Source organism: Schistocerca americana, chromosome 3 (assembly GCF_021461395.2).
Source record: "Schistocerca americana isolate TAMUIC-IGC-003095 chromosome 3, iqSchAmer2.1, whole genome shotgun sequence".
NCBI classification, from domain to species: domain Eukaryota; kingdom Metazoa; phylum Arthropoda; class Insecta; order Orthoptera; family Acrididae; genus Schistocerca; species Schistocerca americana.
In genome coordinates this window covers 662,945,140-662,967,545 of record NC_060121.1, presented here as the reverse complement: position 1 = coordinate 662,967,545, position 22,406 = coordinate 662,945,140, and positions in this window count along the sequence as shown.

Sequence of the window (22,406 nt, the reverse complement as noted above, 5' to 3'; positions counted from 1 at the left end):
AGCACTTCACTTTAAAAAACAAGACCCACAGTAGCCTGCTGTTCATGCTTACAAACTGCATGTTAGGCATAAACAGAAAATTTATTTTACACTACTAATCATTGCATCCGTACAAAGCTTAAAATCTACTGGTATAAAAACTTTGTCATCTATATGACTTCTGTCTTACTTTCTTCACTTACAATTGCATAATAAACGAAATGGAATTATAGCATCCATGAAATATGTTACTACGATTGCATCAAAACAAGTTTCTTGTTTACTTTTCTCTTCGTAATATTAACGGAATGATTTTACTTCAAAGATTATTCCTCATCTACTACTATTAGTGTGAAAGAGTGTTGTTAAGCAAAATATTTACTTAAAAGCTACTTATGCACATGAAGAAAATAAATTAGTCTTAAGGCTACAATGTACACCGTGTTTAAATATATTTACAAATTCTTATAGTATTTATATAGGTACATCCACTCGAGGAAATATTTACTCGGCAAAATATTTCTGGCATCTAGCACAAGACGTACGATTCTCCCTTATTTAGCCACCGCAAGTAGTGGACTACTGTATGATGACATGGATTGTTCTATAATATCCCATTCAAACATATGACCAACTTCCCTTGATACAGCTTCTTTGTTGGCCCACGGAACAGAATATGTAGAGTGGCAAAATGTTCCTTGAGGCTTTAATCGCATTGCATACACATATCCTTTAATTGTACCGGGCTTTTCATCAAAACCAGGTATATATTTGTTTGAAAGATCAATCAAGTTCGTTATGTTGTACAGTGTTTAAATAAACTGATTTCATAAACTTTGCTTTCTATTTCTTTTCTTCAAGACTATACATCAAATTGCTTTTGTCTGGGGTGTGTTTGATATGGCAACATGGGAAATTTATTGTCACAAGAAATTACTTCTGGTTTTATGCAACTGACTCAGTTTCCTCGGCATAACTTACCGTGAACCGGCTTGCTTTTAATGAGTGGTAGGGCTATTCTCTTCCGATTCACTTTTAATACACTTGTGTCACAAGAAAGGTCAATTACTGCATCTCTTTCTTGTAAGAAAACTACTCCCCATATATAGCTCACTGATAAACCTTCACAAACCAAGAATGTGCTCTCTATAGCTCCATTACCTGCCTCAACTCATACATGAGTTTGCATACATACTCCATTTTACCTATTTCCAAACGCAGCAATGATCCCATAATTGTGTACCGGCAGCGGATATGAGGTCTGAAGTTCACAAACCTTATTATAGAATCCTAAAGCCATACAGGCCGGCCAGAGTGGCCGTGCGGTTCTAGGCGCTGCAGTCTGGAACCGCGTGACCGCTACGGTCGCAGGTTCGAATCCTGCCTCGGGCATGGATGTGTGTGATGTCCTTAGGTTAGTTAGGTTTAATTAGTTCTAAGTTCTAGGCGACTGATGACCTCAGAAGTTAAGTCGCATAGTGCTCAGAGCCATTTGAACCTAAAGCCATACAATTTGTAGCAGCGCTCGTCTCAGGAGTAACTGTGGTTGGTATTCCACCTACTACTGCGTGAAATCCAGCTTGGATTGTTTCCTTTTCGGTTAGTTTACACAAATGGTTTTCTTCACAGAGTTCATCAGTCAGATTTTAGTCTTGATTATATCTTATTAAACACACGCTCTCACGACATTTGCCACCTGTTTCTTTCGCGATCGCCATATGAGGGCTGTAAGATGTCGCATTTCATTTAACGCCTCTGAAGTGCTAGGTGTAGCGCTGCCCGCCACTTCTATAAATCTTACTGGTGGCTGTTGCCTCCAGTTTTGTCCAGAACTATTGTGTTCAACGGCACTGTTCAGTGGTGCAGAAGCGCCACCTGATTTTGTATTGGTTCCTGTATTGGGATGCCAGTTACTGTTTGACTTCCGTGGTACTGGTTGCCCCCAGTTTGAATGATGTTTGTTATTACTATTGTAATTACTGTAGCCTGGATGATATCTATTGTCTTGCTTACACCTCTTATTGAAAGGAGGAGAATTTCTTCCATCCCTTTGTCCTAGGTTATTATTACCAATGTAAGACTGAGGCAAACTCTTCCCAGTTTTGTTACCATTACCGTTTTTTTTGTAATATTGGCAATAGTTATTACTGTTGTTGTTTGATACTTGAACATTACCGCCCCCGTTCAATTTCTATTCTACATGCAACAGCTCAATAGAATCAAGCGTTAACATGAAATTGCGGCGACACGGTTCTTTCCGTCCCTTTTCGACGGACCTGCACCTACCTGTGAACATTGTCTCAGCAGATCATCAGCAGGAAAGCCGAGTGAAACCCACTGTACTTCGACGTGAACCAGGCTGCAATTTAAGTCACTAATCTACGTTTCGGGAGAAAGCTTTCACACAAATGAGAAGTTGGAAATTCTGTCCTCAGTTAATATACTCTGAAACTTAGGTGAACAAGTATCACTGCCAAGCCAGTGCTAGTCTTAACGCAGTCACTCATAATCCCTTTCACTCACGTTAGCAAGTTTATGGTGTTGCATCTCCCGAAAACGTAATAGCTACAAAAATACTGATTGTTTTTAATTGAGAATGCTCGCCAAATATTAAGTCTGTCGGTACCAAACGCAGTCACAGTTTTTAGCCACCGACCCGCTCAATACGCCACGCGGAATAAATGTCTTTTTTCGTCACAAAATTCGCTTAAAATTTCCGAAAATTCTACACGCCCATCGGAATAATTATGCCGTCACTTTACCAGAATTTTGATGCATGAAACACTGCTAGATCCGGCAACGTATCGTTTCCATCGGAACTACTACTACACACGTCTGAACTGTTTCATGACTAGGCTCCGACTTTACTCTAGAATACTGATACATAAACTACGTGCGCATCCAGTCTCGCGTCACCATCTGTCACTATCCAGCTCTGAGACACATTTCCCACTTAGCCACCTCCAAGGCAGGATCGTTATACGGCGGTACGCCTCAAAATGTTCTACGTCTGAATCTGGTACATGAAGTAATTTTTCTTTTATTGAGACTGGTAATTTTGTCTTTAACAGCCATATGACTTCTGGTTTGAGCATTGGCTCATCCAAATATTTCGTCTTATTTATGTACTTGTCAAAATATTTACGCAGTGTCCCTCGTTTACTATCGTACATCTCGGGATTATACACATCACGCCTTAAACGTTCTCGTGTTTTTGCTGGCCAATACTATTTCTCGAATTCCTCATATGGGTGGCAATAAACTGTTACTTAACTTGCCCATAAGGCTCCATCACCTCGATTATGAGTAGTGATAACTGTTTTTAATGTTTATCAATCAGTGATTTTGGTAGTATACCACGGAAGCTTTGGATAAAAATGACAGGGTGTGGTATTTTGCGATCCTGTGTGAAACTTAGAAATTGTCTGTATTTTAGTAAACTCTCTTTCAAAGGAATGTTAGAAATTTCTGCGTAAACGGGTTACGGACTGGGCATTGTTGCTGAACAGGTGATTGATGTCGGTGCTTGAGATGTTACAGTCTGAGTCTCTGGCAACTTATTGACACTTCAATCAGACTTGCATGCTGCGTCTTTTATCGCTGCAAGTTCCATTTTCAACGTTTTTACTTCTTGTGTAAGTGTCTGTTCCCTTTCAGAAACCCGTTGGTGTTTTCACCTAACATGTTTGCTGCAGACAAAGCTTCGTTTGTCGTTTTGTTTACGGTTTGAGGCAGTTCGTTCCATAAACATATTTGAAATCGGTTCTCTTTCATGTTCAACCAGTTTGTATAGTCAAGAGTAAACTGACTGCCTTTCTCTACTAACTCCGCTTCTACAGATTTCTCTTGTTCGATAGCGAGTGCCTGTACCTGTGAAGCTATGTATTGCACAGAATTTTCCAATGTACTTTGTGCTCCATTAACCTGCGTGACCTGCTTGGCTACATAACTGGCAGCTTCGGGCAAGTGCTTGTATGTTTTTCGCATTTGGTTAAATTCATTACTGATATTTTTGAAGTTGGTTTCAGTTTTACTGAATTTTCTACCAAGGTCGTCAGGAATTTGTGTGGCAACATTTTCTTGTATCTGATGGGCTATGGCGTTCAAATTTTCGTTTACTAATGTTGTTCTATTACTTTGAATTTTAGCGTTTGCAGTTTGAACTTTTTTATTTAAACTGTTAGATATTGAAGCTTTGCGTCTCATCTACCACTCATACTAGTTTTGATTTCAGTGGCTGCAGTTTTTAGTTTTGCATCTAAACTATCTGTTAAATTTTTCTGAATTTCTTTACAGTGTGCGTTTTGTACCTGAACAGCGCGAAGTAAACCTTGCACCTGTTCTCTGAAAAATGTGAACAGCTCCGCAAAATTGGTAGGTACCGATTCACTCTGGGCGGGCTCTTCAGTATGTTCGGTAGTAGGTGCATTTTTAACCGCCGATAAATAATTATTTTGAGTTTCGTGACTCGCCATATCTTGCTCGTCACTGTCTGTGTCTAATTCTATTCTTGGCGGTGTTGCCATTTTAACATTTCCACCAACTTTGCCCATTAATTAAAAAAAAAAAACACTTCACTGAAAACAATAAAACTGACCGTTAATTCTACTCAAGTTACACAGCGCAAATTTTATTTAATACGAATTAATGTTAATGGAAAGTAATTGATGATAAAACAATGTAGCGATGATTCTCAGTCGTTCTAGAAAGCTGCCATGTTGCCGACATTTCGTTTTGCAAAATTCACCAAAAAATTTGCAAGCTATTATGAGCAACGTTTTTTGGAATTTAACACTCCCTAACGGACTTTTGCACAACAGGGCAAAGGAATACTGTAATGTCTCGAGTCATGGCTTTTTTTCTTTTAATGACCGAACTGTACATCTTGTATTTACCCAGCTTCACGAAATTGTCTCGTATCTCGTTACAGTGGTTTCTCATGTAACAGAAATTACACAGATACAAAAATTACAATGATACATATTCACACGTATGTAAATACTAAATAGGTCCTATATTAAGGGAGCCATTTTTAATGGTGGCTTATTTATTATTTATTATTGGATTTTGAAATTAATATTTCAGTTTATATTATTCTGGCTATTAAAATGTTTGCACTCAAATGCAAGTCTGTTACAAATTAAAATTATCTTTGGCAAAATGAGTCGTCAATTAAAGCAAGAAAATTACGCACATGAAAAATCATGTACAAATATTTTTAAACATTGATGTTTGAATGCCATTACCACCATAAAATTTAATGATTGATACTTTTTAGCTAGGCTCCTCTACCGGTATTTTCTGTAGGCGAGTGCACTTTTGTGATGTGATTCACGCCTAAAAGTTATCGAACTTCGTTTGGTGAAAAGTGAAATTTTAGATGCAGATTTAGTTCTGAAAGCAAACTAAACGTATTACACTAACTGTTGCCGTTACTAAGCGATAATTCACTAACACATATCCCCCCACAAAATAAGGCACATTTAATTATCAAATTAATGAAAAACGCTGAGGAAAAAAGGGTGTGGTTTGTAGTAATAACAAACACAATGAAATTAAACACTTATTATTAGGCGACACGAGCACAGATAACAAAATCCCTACGTAACATAGACTAAGAAATATATTTTATGACCGTACCAGACAATGGCTGAAAAGGAAGAGAGCGAACATAAAAGTTCTGAGTCCTTGTTCTTTAAATTACACAGATAACCCAATTACAGAGATATTAATTTCATTATAATCGCAGTGTCTATTGTCAGGGATAAAACCGTCTCGGCGGTAATGCGTGAAAACACACAGTCACGAAATCCGCTAACACCGTGGAAACATTACACTACTGAAAGTTTTTTTTACATAAAAATTCAAGTTAAGCCAGTCGTTTTTTTAACAATAATTTCATTGAACGTTACTTTCAAAATACAGTATTTCAGAATAAGTAACTGCCAACTCAGTGCTTCCTGATTCATTTAATTTATCGTGAACTGCTGAGCTGTGGATCCTTCTGTTACCATGCTAGTGATTATTTGCTTAAATTTCTTTGCCATTACCGTTCTCAATATTCTCGAGATTCATTGCCCTAGTGAACTCGTGACCGTTTAATTATCCCTTCTGTAGTTAATCAGTGTTTTCTTTGTGTTATCATAGTTTTTTGTAGTAAATAGTATATGATAACCTCCCCGCCCCCCCCCCCCTTTCCCATCCTGTGCGGCTCGTGAGCGACTGCACTATATTCCACCCATTTCAAAATTATCATCAGTATTTGGCTAAAGTCTAGGAGTGATTATTCATTAAAAAGAGTCTGTTGTATGCTTTCCTCCTACTAGCCGGTGTTATTTCCCTTCGGTAACGATAGCCTTACTAACTGTAAAATTTCATTAGGCATATGTGATCACGGTCAGTCATATCGTAGTCCAGTTGGTCGAGCAGGAAGGAGAAGGTTACAGGTTCCATTCATTACATTCCACCAAATCGCTATTGCCAACCGACGTACGTTCCCCTGCGATCAGTAATATGCTCCAGTTCCTCTGTCCTACTATTCCTCACACCATATAATCCTCCTATGCAGTCTTACTGGGAATGACTGTAGGAAGTTCCCTTTGGGGATTAATGCCTGGTCCTTTCCCAGTTTCCCACCTCTGAAACTACTGACACCTCTGCCTCCACTAACGTTGTTCCGAGGCTGGAGGCATTGCCTCCTCACTATCCCCACTTTTTCACACCTGTAACACCTTATACCGGTGGAAACACCATCCGTCTAACCCACATTCCACTTAACATGTCAATTTCTTCACATTGTGTTGCGAATCTGACAGCTGCACGCAAGTCGGTTGGACCTCTTGTCGGTACTCTTCTTCACATTTCTGAATGTAATGCTCTTAAAAATGTGTCATTAGCCCCTGCTCAGCCTGTCGTAAGATTACCTCATTCACCATGTCATTCTATCACAGCTCGTAAGTGCCACTTACTGTTTCTTACTCCGTCAGCAAGTTCATTCTCTTATTCCACTTGCTTCTTTGTTACCACTCACAGATTTTCCCTGTAAGACCTCGCACTCTCCTCTTCACATACCTCTGGGCTTACAACGTCAATTATTCCTCGAACGTTCTCGCTCTTTTGAGTACCACTGTATACCATCCATTAGATTCACCTATCCTAACATTCTCAATTTTTCTGCCCTTAAAATTTCTGTAACAGATCATCGTAAAATCTCTGACAAATACTTAATATCTTCCACAAAAGCTTGTTCATCCCCACCTGATTTACCAGAGAAAAGAACAGCTAAACATGGGGCTGACAAATCTACACCTCGCTGTGGCAACTACTACTTGTCAGGACCACGTAACTACGTACCGTCTATTGCGAACAGAGCTACCGTTTCCTAGAATATGCAATTACCACCGGTTGTGACACACCTTGCATCTCTTACTCTGCAGAAACCTTGTCGTTCCCGTCGCTCATTTTGAAACACCATGCCTGTGACATTTATATGTGAAATTCACTGTTGTTACTGACTCTATACACAGTGCTGACAGGCCTTTAAGCTACCCTGCGTACATCTAACAGGTATTTGCCTAGCATGACTCCCATTAACTCTGAAGTGTGAAAAATCAGCTGATTCCTTACTTGCGACAAATTTCACTACACAAAATTCACGACAGTCAAGCCTCTCTTTGATTACTAAGTCACTCAACAATATTTAAATTTTTCTGACTCACTGTGCGATAGTCTGTAGATTCAGATCATTCTATAATAAGGCGACGCCATTACCTTGACTCCAGGAAAAGAAGACTGCAGTCAGTAGACTTGCTTTCTGCCTTTCAAATTCCTTAATTGTGACCCACTCCGTGAGTCATCACAAGCTGCGACAGTGAGGTAGATGCATCCAGCTGTCTCCCGCATGTGCGTGCGTGACATCCCATAATGCTGGCAGAGCACAGCGTGGCCGAGCGGTGGTGCAACGCCACTGCTTCTACGAGCGACATCCTCTGTACTAGGCAGTTAGGTCAGCGGTGGCAGAGGCCCGGCCGATGACTCCAGCACTGCAGCGTACGTGACCAATTACAGGAGTGCTGTGGCTGGAGCGCTAAGTCCAGTGCTCGGCTGCACCCTTGGTGGCGTCGGTTCTGCGTACTGTGTCTCAGGGAGGGCTATCCTGATGCTAGATCAAACTGCGAACGCCGTACAGCACAATGGATGCCACCACAAGTGCCACAACCCCTGGTATTGCTACGATATTAACAAAAGATGATTTCAGTACAAAATTTGGTAGTTACTTACACGATGAAGGGTTGCGTTTGCTTCGTCTTCAGTAGCCCTTGCGTTAAGTGTACTAAACCCCTCTGTTGTTGCTGGTTTGGAAGCCATCTATCGTCTCAGGCGCAGGTGTTGCTCTGTCAATTACATCCACACCTCCCCTGAATAGGTCTCCAACCAAAGTGTGATCGCTGTGTTGTACTTTCTCCCTTGAATTTGGATGTTCTGTGATCTACTTCCTACTTTGCGCTTTTCTGACCTAATATAGTCCGTGTGCTACAATGTGTAGAAGAACCAACCAGACTTATTGACTGGAAGACCAAGAACAAAGTTGTAGGATTCAAAAGGGAGTGATATAGTGATGTAGTCTTTCACACCTATTGACCAATCTATACATCGAAGAAGCAATGATGGAAATAACAGAAAGGTTATAGAGCGGGAGTAACATTCAACGTGAAAGGATACCTGCGATAAGCTTACCTGATGACATTGCTGTCGTTAGTGAAAGTGAAGAAGGGTTACAGATTCTGTTAAATTTAATGAACAGTCTAATGAGTACAGACTACTGATTGAGAGTAAATCGATGAAAGATGAAGTAATAGTAAGTAAGTGAAATGAGAAAAGCGACAACCTTAACATCAGTATTGGTGATCATGACGTAGACGAAATTACGGAATTCTGCAACCTAGGCAGCAAAATAGTCCATGATGGATGGAGCAAAGGGCCATGAAAAGCAAACTAACACTGTCAAATAGGGAACTCCTCGCCAAGAGAAGTTTACTAGTATCGAACTTAGATCTTAATCTGAAGAAGAAATTTCTGAGAATGTGTGTTTGGAGCACAGAAGTGGTAGTGATACATGGCTTGTGGGAAAACTGGAACAGGAAAAAAATGAAGAATTTGAGAAGTGGTGCACTGATGAGGTGAAGAATGAGAAGGTTCTTCGCAAAATCAGCGAGGAATGGAAGAGGCAGAAAACACTGACCAGAAGAAGGGACAGGATTAATTTTACTATTTTCAATTTTAATGTCAGATTCTACTTGTTCCTTTATTTTTTCTGCTTCTTTCTTCCCTTTCCCTATTCGAACGGGTAAGTTGATAATACCTGTGTCGTGTCAGCCATTAGAACATCTTGCCTACTCATACAATTTCTTACGTTGCCTCCCGGATCTGCCTGCAACTTCTCCACCTTATCACTGAAATTTTTCTTCGCTTGATCTACTTTAGAGTATAGTATCCCAAATTCATCAAAAATTTTCCATATTTCGTGCCAAATGGTGTTTAATTTTCCGTCTGTCAGTTCCTCGATTCGACTATAATTCTGCTTACTTCGTCTTTCACAGCCGAAGCTATTTCGGATTGAACCGAATCAGTTTTTAAATTTACGTCACCCATATCGGTTTTAACAGAATCAATTTTGGATCCCGATCCTCTTATTTGCGTTAATAGCACCATCATATCTCCCCCAATTCATCTCCCTTTCCCTACCAAATTCACCGCGGATCACGCTCTCCTGCTTCGACTTCGGGCTAAGCGGCTCGTTAGTATTTTCGAACCCACGCAAACTTGCCGACTGCTTAATATTAGCGAAGTCTATTATTTGCGATTTAACTACAGAGTCATATATAATCTCGCTACCAGCACAGGTACTTAGTTTTGTCGTGCTGGAACATTTTGCCATGGTATTGCTGCCGGTGTTGCAGTTGAAGCCGACGCTGAAGATCTCGTAGCCTCTGCTGTGGTACTGCAACCTCTGCTGCAAGATGAATCGCCGTTGAAGATTCCACTGCTGGCTGGAACCACGTGCTTTCGATGTCGCCTCTTCTTCCGCGTTACATTTTTATCAGTCCTAACCACTGCCAAAACTCGGTGCGCACAACTGTTCCGTAGCTCAGACCCCACATGCAAACTGCCTAAATTGCCACAGATTTGGGACCTAGGTCACAGAATGTCGTTAACTGTGAGAATTACAATTGTAATTTCACAACTATTAAAGAAACCTAATATTCAGTCCTGAACCGATCTCACATTTAACCTTTGCGATAGGTCCTGCCTATCTAAGTTCAGATAATACTGTTGGAGACACTTTGCAAAATTCTAATCCCATTGTAAACTTTCCAGAGTTCATATTACGCAACTAACACTTCCCAAAATCACACACTTTGCAAGATTCTTATCCCTCCAAATTCCTAACCCGGACGAGCCAACAATTGCGAGCTAACATCTCAAAGATGTTCGGTCTCTCATGCTGTTCCTCTTGGTGGAAATGTCTTGGCTGAAACTCGTCTAGGGGTTTAACCACCCCGTGTCGCATTACATGCCCTAAATAAGATACTTGTGACCCTTTGGATGAATTGTCTGGCTGATGTCAAGTTTGCGAAACTCTATGAAATATTCAGTTTTAATGTAACATATAAGAATAGCAATAATAATATCTGGAGCTAATTTAACGACCCATAAATGATATAGGCCACACAGTTGCGATTTGGTCAGAATAATGTTTATTTAGAAAGAAAAAAGAATAGCGAAAGTGGTCGTATTTAGAGTTACTGTTATACTCGAGCGCATATACATTCGACACAGTTCGATCATTCACAATTTCGTCGCGAAACACATCTACATCTACATCTACATTGATACTCCGCAAGCCACCCAACGGTGTGTGGCGGAGGGCACTTTACGTGCCACTGTCATTACCTCCCTTTCCTGTTCCAGTCGCGTATGGTTCGCGGGAAGAACGACTGTCTGAAAGCCTCCGTGCGCGCTCTAATCTCTCTAATTTTACATTCGTGATCTCCTCGGGAAGTATAAGTAGGGGGAAGCAATATATTCGATACCTCATCCAGAAACGCACCCTCTCGAAACCTGGCGAGCAAGCTACACCGCGATGCAGAGCGCCTCTCTTGCAGAGTCTGCCACTTGAGCTTATTAAACATCTCCGTAACGCTATCACGGTTACCACATAACCCAGTGACGAAACGCGCCGCTCTTCTTTGGATCTTCTCTATCTCCTCCGTCAACCCGACCTGGTACGGATCCCACACTGATGAGCAATACTCAAGTATAGGTCGAACGAGTGTTTTGTAAGCCACCTCCTTTGTTGATGGACTACATTTTCTAAGCACTCTCCCAATGAACCTCAACCTGGTACCCGCCTTACCAACAATTAGTTTTATATGATCATTCCACTTCAAATCGTTCCGTACGCATACTCCCAGATATTTTACAGAAGTAACTGCTACCAGTGTTTGTTCCGCTATCATATAATCATACAATAAAGGATCCTTCTTTCTATGTATTCGCAATACATTACATTTGTCTATGTTAAGGGTCAGTTGCCACTCCCTGCACCAAGTGCCTATCCGCTGCAGATCTTCCTGTATTTCGCTACAATTTTCTAATGCAGCAACTTCTCTGTATACTACAGCATCATCCGCGAAAAGCCGCATGGAACTTCCGACACTATCTACTAAGTCATTTATATATATTGTGAAAAGCAATGGTCCCATAACACTCCCCTGTGGTACTCCAGAGGTTACTTTAACGTCTGTAGACGTCTCTCCATTGATAACAACATGCTGTGTTCTGTTTGCTAAAAACTCTTCAATCCAGCCACACAGCTGGTCTGATATTCCGTAGGCTCTTACTTTGTTTATCAGGCGACAGTGCGGAACTGTATCGAACGCCTTCCGGAAGTCAAGAAAAATAGCATCTACCTGGGAGCCTGTATCTAATATTTTCTGGGTCTCATGAACAAATAAGGCGAGTTGGGTCTCACACGATCGCTGTTTCCGGAATCCATTTTGATTCCTACATAGTAGATTCTGGGTTTCCAGAAATGACATGATACGCGAGCAAAAAACATGTTCTAAGATTCTACAAGAGATGGACGTAAGAGATATAGGTCTATAGTTTTGCGCATCTGCTCGACGACCCTTCTTGAAGACTGGGACTATCTGTGCTCTTTTCCAATCATTTGGAACCCTCCGTTCCTCTAGAGACTTGCGGTACACGGCTGTTAGAAGGGGGGCAAGTTCTTTCGCGTACTCTGTGTAGAATCGAATTGGTACCCCGTCAGGTCCAGTGGACTTTCCTCTATTGAGTGATTCCAGTTGCTTTTCTATTCCTTGGACACTTACTTCGATGTCAGCCATTTTTTCGTTTGTGCGAGGATTTAGAGAAGGAACTGCAGTGCGGTCTTCCTCTGTGAAACAGCTTTGGAAAAAGGTGTTTAGTATTTCAGCCTTACGCGTGTCATCCTCTGTTTCAATGCCATCATCATCCCGTAGTGTCTGAATATGCTGTTTCGAGCCACTTACTGATTTAACGTACGACCAGAACTTCCTAGGATTTTCTGTCAAGTCGGTACATAGAATTTTACTTTCGAATTCAATGAACGCTTCACGCATAGCCCTCCCTACGCTAACTTTGACATCGTTTAGCTTCTGTTTGTCTGAGAGGTTTTGGCTGCGTTTAAACTTGGAGTGGAGCTCTCTTTGCTTTCGCAGTAGTTTCCTAACATGTCCAATACTCCCCTAAGTAAAGAGTTAGAGTTCACACCAAGCGCGTGGCTGCTTACCGTTCAGAGACTAAGTCCCGTGATACCATACAACGCCGAATTTTCTAAGTCGTTTCACTTCCTACCTACCTAAAGATCGACCGATAGCTTTCGCGTCTCCACCAGCACTGTTCCCTTTGGTGTCTAGACCAGAACTGAACTATCCGCTTTCGCGTCTGCGCCAACAAAACTGCACGCCCCCGGCCGCGATTCCCACGCGCCGAACATACTCTCTTTACTACCCAGTGGAGTTCCCTTTCCTGAAGCCGTCCATTTTATTGGCTACAGCTTATGCTGCATAATCTTACATTTTAAAATATTTGAATAATCGACGCTTAACCACTTCCGCGTACTAAATAAAGTAACAATATTATCAATTACATAATAAACGTTAAATTCTTTTACATAAAACCAATATAATTTCGTTCTTAGCTTTGAATACTACGGCCAGTAGCCTTGCACAAATGTGATTAGTGATACATAAATAAAGAGCAAAGGTAACTATACGCTCTAAACTTTACAACAAATATTCTCTTACCTAATGATTCAATAACGTGTCATGCTATGCCATCATCGTTTAATGTCTTCTGTGTGGAGAAAATGATGTGATGCTTAACTGAAAATACTGATAATTTAAGTTCACTATGTCCTTTAAACAGATAGTTACAGAGTTGATATTTACAACATTTGTCAGTTTAGTGGTGCGTTTCTATATGAAATGTCGACGGTTAAGATCGATCAAAGCGTTCAGAATTTAACATTCAGGTTACGTTACAAACTTGTTGATTTCACTTTAACAGAAAATCCTATACTATTATAGACATGATTAATATTCAAGTTTTATTGGGATCACCACGAAAATGTCAGAAGGATGTCAGGATAAAATTACTATGGCTTCATGCCCTGAGTTACTACAGAATTAAATATTTTTCATAAATGTTTCCCTTTATGGCTGATCTTAGGACTGCCATATTTAACACTGCTACATCTCCCTGGCCACGAACGGCTACTACAGGATTTCCCTACGACGCAGGTTATCGCCTGTCTCACTCGCACACTACAGTGCCTAGGCCTCATAGAGCACAATGGACGCCTGTCGATTTCCCCATCTCGTGGCGAATCTGCGCTCTTTGTGACACACGATCCTGGACGACAGGGTTCGTTTCACAATTCCTGAAGGCTGTCTCTTTCGGCCATATAGTCCGCATCTCATGGTCTCGCGGTCGCGTTCTCGCTTTCTGAGTACGGGGTCCTGGGTTCGATATGACTGGGTGTTTGGGTTGTCCATGTCATTTCATCATTATTCATGAGATTGGCGTGACTGGACTGAGAAAACGTTCGGAATCTGTACGTGCGCTGATAACCACGAAGTTGAGGGCCCCACAAACCAAACATCACCATTATCAACATCTTCCGGCCACATACTAAATGATAGCGAAATACTCGTTATCTCACAGCGGGAGATTGATATTTCGTTAAAGAATATCATGGCAATGAAAAACAAGAGAATAATTCCCTGGTTCCCTAGTTATCTGATCCACCCACCAGGTGGCCCGTCATAGATAAACTGATACGCTAATTAATCGAATTTCTTATGAGGGTCATTTTGCATGGCGAGTAAGGTTTTTTTTTTTTTTTGTCTGTAGTTGGATTACACTCACCACATCTGGGAATCCGTGAAAGGAAGACGATATTCTTTCCGAGGAACACTATTGAGAACCCAAATTTGAAGCTGACCGCAGAGGGATTCTACAGCCCACACTATACATTTCGCGGGAGGATTGCGCTACTGCAAACATGATCATAACGACTGTGTTACCCTCACCGTACATAAAAAGTGGTCTTGAGTTTACAGGCACTTAATAGTCGCTGATGGCGTTACGCTTTATGGTACAAATTCTGCCTTTAATTGGGAATAAGTCTCTGCATTCTACCACATACTTGCATTACATCCTGTAAAGACGCCTGTCAGTGATTACAGCCACGGGTGAATCATATTCGTGCCACTTTCATACCTAAAACGTGTCACCATTTTCTAACCTGTTGCTAAGGGTCCCATACAGCGAAAACTCGAGTGCTGTTTCTTTGACAGTCCCTATGCATATTGTAACTGTTCTTAGTCTCTCCCCACCCACCTTGGGCTTCATCCACATGGTCGTCCCAGTTTAAGTCGGACCTGACTGGAGGTCGGAGAGTGCTTTCTATATCTCGTGGGGAAACAGAAATCACTAAGTTAATAAGACTGGAGCGCGTTTTGACCACAAGGTGGAAATGGAAACATGTCGCAGATCCGTCAACCATGTGCAATGAATAAGGCCAGCGCCAAGCGAATCTTTCTCCTGCAAAACGAGGAAGCAGAAAGGATAGTACAAGCAGCTATGATGGTGTTCCTTGTTGAGAAAACTAGGAAGACTCCACATCATGTAGGGCATGGAAGAGGGACATGGGTGTTCCTACTGCATTTCGGTACACCTCCGAACTACATACAGGCGATGTAGTTCGAATCAGATCTGCATCTCTCAGGATGCACTCATGTCTGATACCCAAACATTGTCTCCCACTTCGGTATTTTGTACCATCCAACCCAGAAAATATACCAACTATAAAAACTCCTCTAATGTCATTCAGTAGAGAACTTGATAAGGTATTACTGCTGCTCTGTCTTCTGATAATTCGAAAACAAATACAGTTTGCATGCCAGCATTGACCATATGTGGCGATCCTATTAAATATACAGAGTTGAAGCAGGTGGCTCATGATGGAACTAGCTTCCAAAGGCCAGTATAACGTTCCATCACCTGTACTGTGGGAGGACCATACACAACAGCCTATCAAACGCAAGAGAGGATCCTTGAATTTTTGTTCGACACAGTGCTTTTTTCTGCTGCAACACATCCAAACGGTGCCTAAATATTGTCGTATACAGTGCCATCATTTCATCGTTTTTTTTTTTTTTTCTCAAGCCTTCGAGGTCTCTGTCACGTGCTAAACCAACATTAACACAGCTGTCCTTTGGTTCTCGAAAAAAAAAAAAAATTACAGGACAAGACATGGTGAAAATTATGCTGCTACTGATCCCCCAAAATACACCTTGTATAACAGAAGTAAAAGGCAGAGGCGATGTTTCTTATTGACAGAAAAATGTGAAAGACATTGTGACATATGGAAACTGGTACAGTTTTGCTGCGTTGGGGGCTCCTCCACACAGTTGTCCGAGGGTGACTGATAATCGGTACATTTAAAGTCTTTCACGGTGAAGTAATAGCAGAGGACTGATAATCGGTACATTTAAAGTCTTTCACGGTGAAGTAATAGCAGATTTCTAAGTGTCCCATTTCGGTTGATCCACTATATTGCAACCATGTACACGATGACTGTTTCGGTGCACGCCATCCTGAGAGGGCGTTGCTATAACTAAGACTCTCTCTCCACCTCAAACAAGTGATGTCAGTCTGAAATGAAGATTAAGAGACAACTGCTGTTACAGATGAGGTTTCCGAATATCCTCTGCAGGTACTATATGATGATTCTGGTGTACCTTCTAGGTCAAGTAAAAGTCAATACAGAACATTACAGTTACACGACGTTGCATTGCAAAGTATTAGATTTGGCGTCAGTCTACATGCTACAGCTGCTGTTACAGCAGCTGCACCTTTGGATGCTGGATTATTTACTGAAAGATACGGGAGTCTTCTGCTTGATCACTATATAAAGATAAGGGACGAAGAAAAATTAATGAAATCACTTGACTAAAAATTTCATGCTCGATGCAGGACAGCCAAGACAGAATTTGTCTCCTTTGATAGATGCCAAGATTGCACTAAAGTTCTGTTCAAACAGCTAATTCAAGTCGTCAGTCTCCAAGCATTGTTAAAGAAGAGCGTTATACGATTTGCAGTGTGCCAGTCGCAAAAAAGAAACCAGCCTAAGTTATTGCTAAATACGTTGTGGATTTTTTAAAGAAAAATAGCATTGATAATAGTTTGTAGGTTGTTGGTGGTGACTCAACAAATTTTTAACACTGGTTTGGGGGGAGTTGGCTTGAGTTAAAGCTGAATCGTAAACTCATCCGGTTGATTTGGGCTCATCATACTAACGAGCTATGTTTGTGCCATATGATCAGCCAGCTAGATGAGAAAACAACGAGAGGAGTGGTAAGACGGGCAACATACTCGATAGTGCAACAGAACTTTAAATCAAACCCTCATTTGTCAGAATATCCTTTCTAGGACTTTTGGCTCCATAGAGTGGCACTGTTGTCAAAGCACAGTCTACAGATCAGTCTTATGGTTACATGATAACTCAGGCTATAAAGACAGGTGCACTATCAACTGATCTCATTAACAACAGCAAATAGGATTTGTCGCAAGTGTATTCCAGCACATGGCCTTACAGGTAACAAGTAGAAGACAAAGCAACTGCTTGTGGAATACATTGTTGGCGTTTACTATCCCTACTGGTTTACCATCAAATAGAAATTCTCTAGTGTGGAAGGACCTCATCTACATTATTATCAACTGAAACTCCTAAAATCCCAGAAGAAAGCAGTAGAAGATACTGTTGCACCAACAATCCAACATTCATTGATGTTCGCATTTAGTGAAACGGCGCTTCAGACACTTTTATGCTCGGAAGAACAAGACGATTGGAAAGCATGGTCCAGAAGGTAATTGAATTGCGGAGTGAAGATAATGATACACCAGGAGAAGTATTTGTTGGTCCTAGGAAAGCATCTACAGTATATCCAAAAGGAACTTCACTTTCGGAACTGATAGACTGGTCTGAAAAAGTTTATGTATCACCACTTACTTGTAAACTCAAAATATCAGAAATAAGAAAGTCTTTTCTACAGGGAATCCTTGTTACAAAGTGACTGCATCATGGACAGTCCGTAGAGAGGTGTATGATATAGGTAACAGAGGCCCCTACTTTTTGACAATTTTTTCAGTGTGTTTCCAGTGTTCGATAACAGAGACACAATATATAGAAGTTCATTAAGCGGCTTTTTGAGCGTATGTTGGTGCAGTTTATATTAATTTGTGCGCTTTCCTCGGAAATTTCGTTATACATCATAATGAAGCGCATAATTGTCAACCTAAATGCTTATCAATAAAAAATGACCTTTTGAATTAGGATTTTACTTATCAGAAGGCAAATTTTTTAACCTCTCATCCACAAAAGTCATGAAACTCAATTTTTGCCCTCCAAAACAACACACCCTAGTGCAGTGGTAGGAGGACATTCACAATTTGAATATTACACAGAGATGTTGTTATAATTTCAAGGCAGGAGCGTCAGGCGTGCGCACAGGCGGGTATTGGAATAAGGCCTACATACAATGACCGCACAGGACACACACAGATACAGGTTGCGCTTAGAGCACTTACATGACACAACATTTAATGTTTACAAAAATGGTTCAAACGGCTCTGAGCACTATGGGACTTAACATCTGACGTCATCAGTCCCCTAGAACTTAGAACTACTTAAACCTATCTAACATAAGGACATCACACACATCCATGCCCGAGGCAGGATTCGAACCTGCGACCGTAGCAGTCGCGCGGTTCCAAACTGAAGCGCCTAGAACCGCTCGGCCACCACGGCCGGCGGTTAATGTTTACAAAAACATATAAAATCGTCGAATCACCATACTAAAGTAAGGATGTCAGAATTAATCAGAACTTAGTTCCACATAAAGGAAACCTTTAAATTATTCCAAATTTTAAAATAGTATCAGCAGTCGCACCTTAATAAAACCGTAAGGTAACCACCATAGATAGTCTTCAACCCGGTAAGTGGGGGTAAAACAAATTTCTAAAACTATAAGTCCCTACTCCACTTGAAATGTATAATGTCTAAGAAATAATCAGTGGGGGGCGGGCATTAATAACACCGAAATGAAAGCCCAATAGAAGAACATTACCCAAACTATGTATGAATTTCAGAAGAAAAAAGATTCAAATGGCTCTGAGCACTATGGGACTTAACATCTGAGGCCATCAGTCCCCTAGAATTTCGAACTACTTAAACCTAACTAACTTAAGGACATCACACACATCTGTGCCCGAGGCAGGATTCGAACCTGCGACCGTAGCGGTCGGGGGGTTCCAGACTGAAGTGCCTAGAACCGCTCGGCCACACCGGCCGGCTTATTGGCTTAAGCCGGAATAGAACCGTTCTTGAGAGGATCTGATGTTTTTCTCTGGATCTTGCCCATCGGATAAGCAGGATCGTCGAGTAGCGCCTCTATCTTGCTGTTGTATTCAGCTTGTTAAAGAAGGTTGGTGTGGTTCATCTTGTCGGCAGTCAAAATGAGGGGATCCCACATTTTGTAAAACCACTACCTCTGTACGTCACTGTTGGCACTAATTACGGCAGGTAACGTTCTCCAGGTATTCATCAGATTCAGATTCTTCCGTGGGACTACAACAGTGTATAGCATTGTTCTTCATTCCATTCGTTCCCAGTTATCCACTGTGTGAGGTTGTTGCTATTGACACACCTCAGGCCAAGCTTAGCCCTCACTAAAGACATGTTAGGCTTTTGAGGATCCAATCGACCATGTATTTTCGTAGTCAACTGGTAACCACCTCCCACGAAGCTCGATGGTCCCTACCCGACGGTGGATGAGGTATTCCTCATTTCGATTTAGCGGTGGCTGTTACTTCGAGTTTCCAGTTCAAATATACATCACCAATTGTCGAAATAGACAGCCTTAGGACTGAAATTTTCCCTATGGATTTGTTACTCAGGTGGCGTTCAAAGACTAGTCTGCTTTCAGAACCAATGAGCTCTCGTGGTCGACTTATTTTGCTGTTGCTCCTTCCCTACAGACAACACAGTATATTCCACCTAAATTCATACTGGCGGGTCTGCTCTTCACATCTAGTGATCAGTTCTGCATTACATAGGAGGCTGCATATTGCTTTTTTCAGCTATAGTAGAATCCCGAAAAATATATATATCTTTTTCATTCAATAAAAATCCATACTCATTTATTACGAGTGACTCATACTCTTAGTTTAAAAGTAAGTCATTTATGGCATTAACACGTGAAAAAATGTACTCTATTAGGAGACTACAACATTCTCTAATGTAACATTTCACTTGTGGGCACGTCAATAGGATGAACAGAATTTACTGTGGGGTGAGGAACAATAGTTACATAGCCTAAGTTGTACTTGATTTGATGCAGAAGTCGTAACACAGAAATTGCGTTAACTCAAGCACCCACTCTACAAGCCTGACACCCTCCCCAAGCGATAATTACATTTCTCGACTCTTAAAAAGCACCTTGAAGGGTCGACGATTCCTGTCGAATGAGATTATGCAGCAGGTGGTTATGGGCTTCTTTCTTCATACAGCACGGTGTAGTGGTTTACAAAACGGGTATCTTCGACCAGGTGCGTCGGTGGAATGATTGCCTCAGTACTCATGGCAATTTTTCCTAATAGGCAAACCGAATCTAGATTATACAGTCTTATTTTTCTGTTATCATTGATTGAGGCTATCAGATATTTCAAAATCAGATCGCGGCAACGGTAGAAACCTTGCGAAACGTTGATCTCAATAGTTGCCTTATAAGTATGCCGCAATCATTTCATTAATGAGTTATGTTTTCAGTCCAGTGGCTATTTCCATACTCTGTCTATATGCGTTTTAGGTATTTTGTAAGCACCTGAGAAGTACTTGAAGACAGTCAGTTTCGTGATTTTCACAAAACATAATCTTAAAGGAATATTGCTAGTACTGAATCCAGTTACCGCCCGAAGACTTCGCAGAACACAATGTATACCCATGACTAAAGCAGACCTCGATCGGGTAACATTTTCCTTACCGGCAACGGGGATAATAAAATACTACCCAGTTTTGCGCTATGACGTCGAAAATGAAGGATAAATTCCTGACAGGCATACATGATATTATTAATTACACCAAAAATGTTACAGAGACATAGTAGAGCCCAAATAATTGTAGCCCTAGTACTTCGAAGTTCCGTGTAGATCTTAAGAAAATTGAAATTTTAAAGAAAACTAGAATAAACAAGCGTTTCCATACGTTGTCCGCATATACCATAAAACATTCCCCCTTATGGCTTTCATTCATAATGCACAGAAATAAAAACGGCCTCAGGCTGCTAATGCATTTCTATTACAGATGGACAGATGCCATTAGGTTTCGAGGAATGCCCTTGCTCCTTCTTTGTCAACCGTGACAATCAGTTGTACAGTACATACTAATATATTTTTACTCCAGTTCTTGTGCCTACTCATCAGCAGTGATCATTAAAATACAGTATGCCTAAGTAACAAGATAGTATACATTTGCAGCGTGGAGTGGTCGCTCGGTTTGAGGCGTCATGTCACAGACAGCTCGGGCCCTCCCGCGAGAGGTTCGAGTCCTCACTCCGGCATGGATGTGTGTGTTTTTCTTAACATAGGTTAGTTTAAGTTAATCTAAGTAGTGTGTAATTCTATGGACCGATGACCTCAGCAGATTGGTCCTTTAGGAATTCACACCAATTTGAACAGTACACATTTTACAACACTGGCTGCCCAGTGTCGTATGCACTATAGTTGGTTGTGTTGTAACATCTGTATTGTAAAGGGCCCACCAGTGTCACGTTAAATTTAAAATGTTGCATGTATGTAGAGAGTACTATACATATGTAACTGTTTCTTAATGTTTTAATCCATAAACTACAAAGAGCGGTAGAAATAAGAGAAAATTTGTGCCATTGTATGTGAAACTGGAGGCTAAAAGGGGAAGAAGCGATACGGCGTACGTCAGCTTGACATCTGCGATGGAAAAATGTTCTCAAACTGTTAAAATTTTTGTTAGAAATTAAGAAAAATTATACAAGAAGAAAATCGTTTCCCTGATCAGTTGTATATATGTGGTGAAATGGGGCTAAATTGTAAAATGCTTTCATATAGAACACTAGCCTCAAAAGAAGAAAAGGCTGCCCCAGGTTACAAAAACCTCAAAAGGAGGTTATCAATTCTTGGTACATTGAGTGCTAGTGCAGACGACAAACTGAAGCTGCTGGTAAAAGCGAAGTGTGTTAAGCCTACAGCTTTAAAAAATATCACTGCTCTCCACGACTTGTTTCATATGTTCAACAAAATCCTGCACTGATGAACAAAATTATTTTTAAGAAGTGGTTTTACGAAGATTTCGTTCTAGAGACCAAAAGATAGCTCAGGAAAAAGTGCTTGCCTTCTACAGCAATAGTAATGCTTGACAACGCTGGTTCTTACCATGATGAATAAGAATTACAGCGTTGACACACACACACAGTGGTTACGGTTACTACAGCCACACCACAAGTTGGGAAATGGGGCCAAATTTCTTATAGTTTACTGTCGAGTTGCGATTTTGAAACACATGTTTTATTCGTATCTTAGAGAAACTAACAGTACGGCAATAAACAACCTTTTAAACAATCAAATAATTTATAGCAGTACAACAATTTTAAAAAAATTATTTTTGTTAGAAAATGGAAGTAGCAGTACGGCAATCAGCAACCTTTCAAAACACGCCGCTAACGGCAATCAAGTAATTTATAGCAATAACACAATTTTAAAATTTCTTTTAAAAAACACACCAG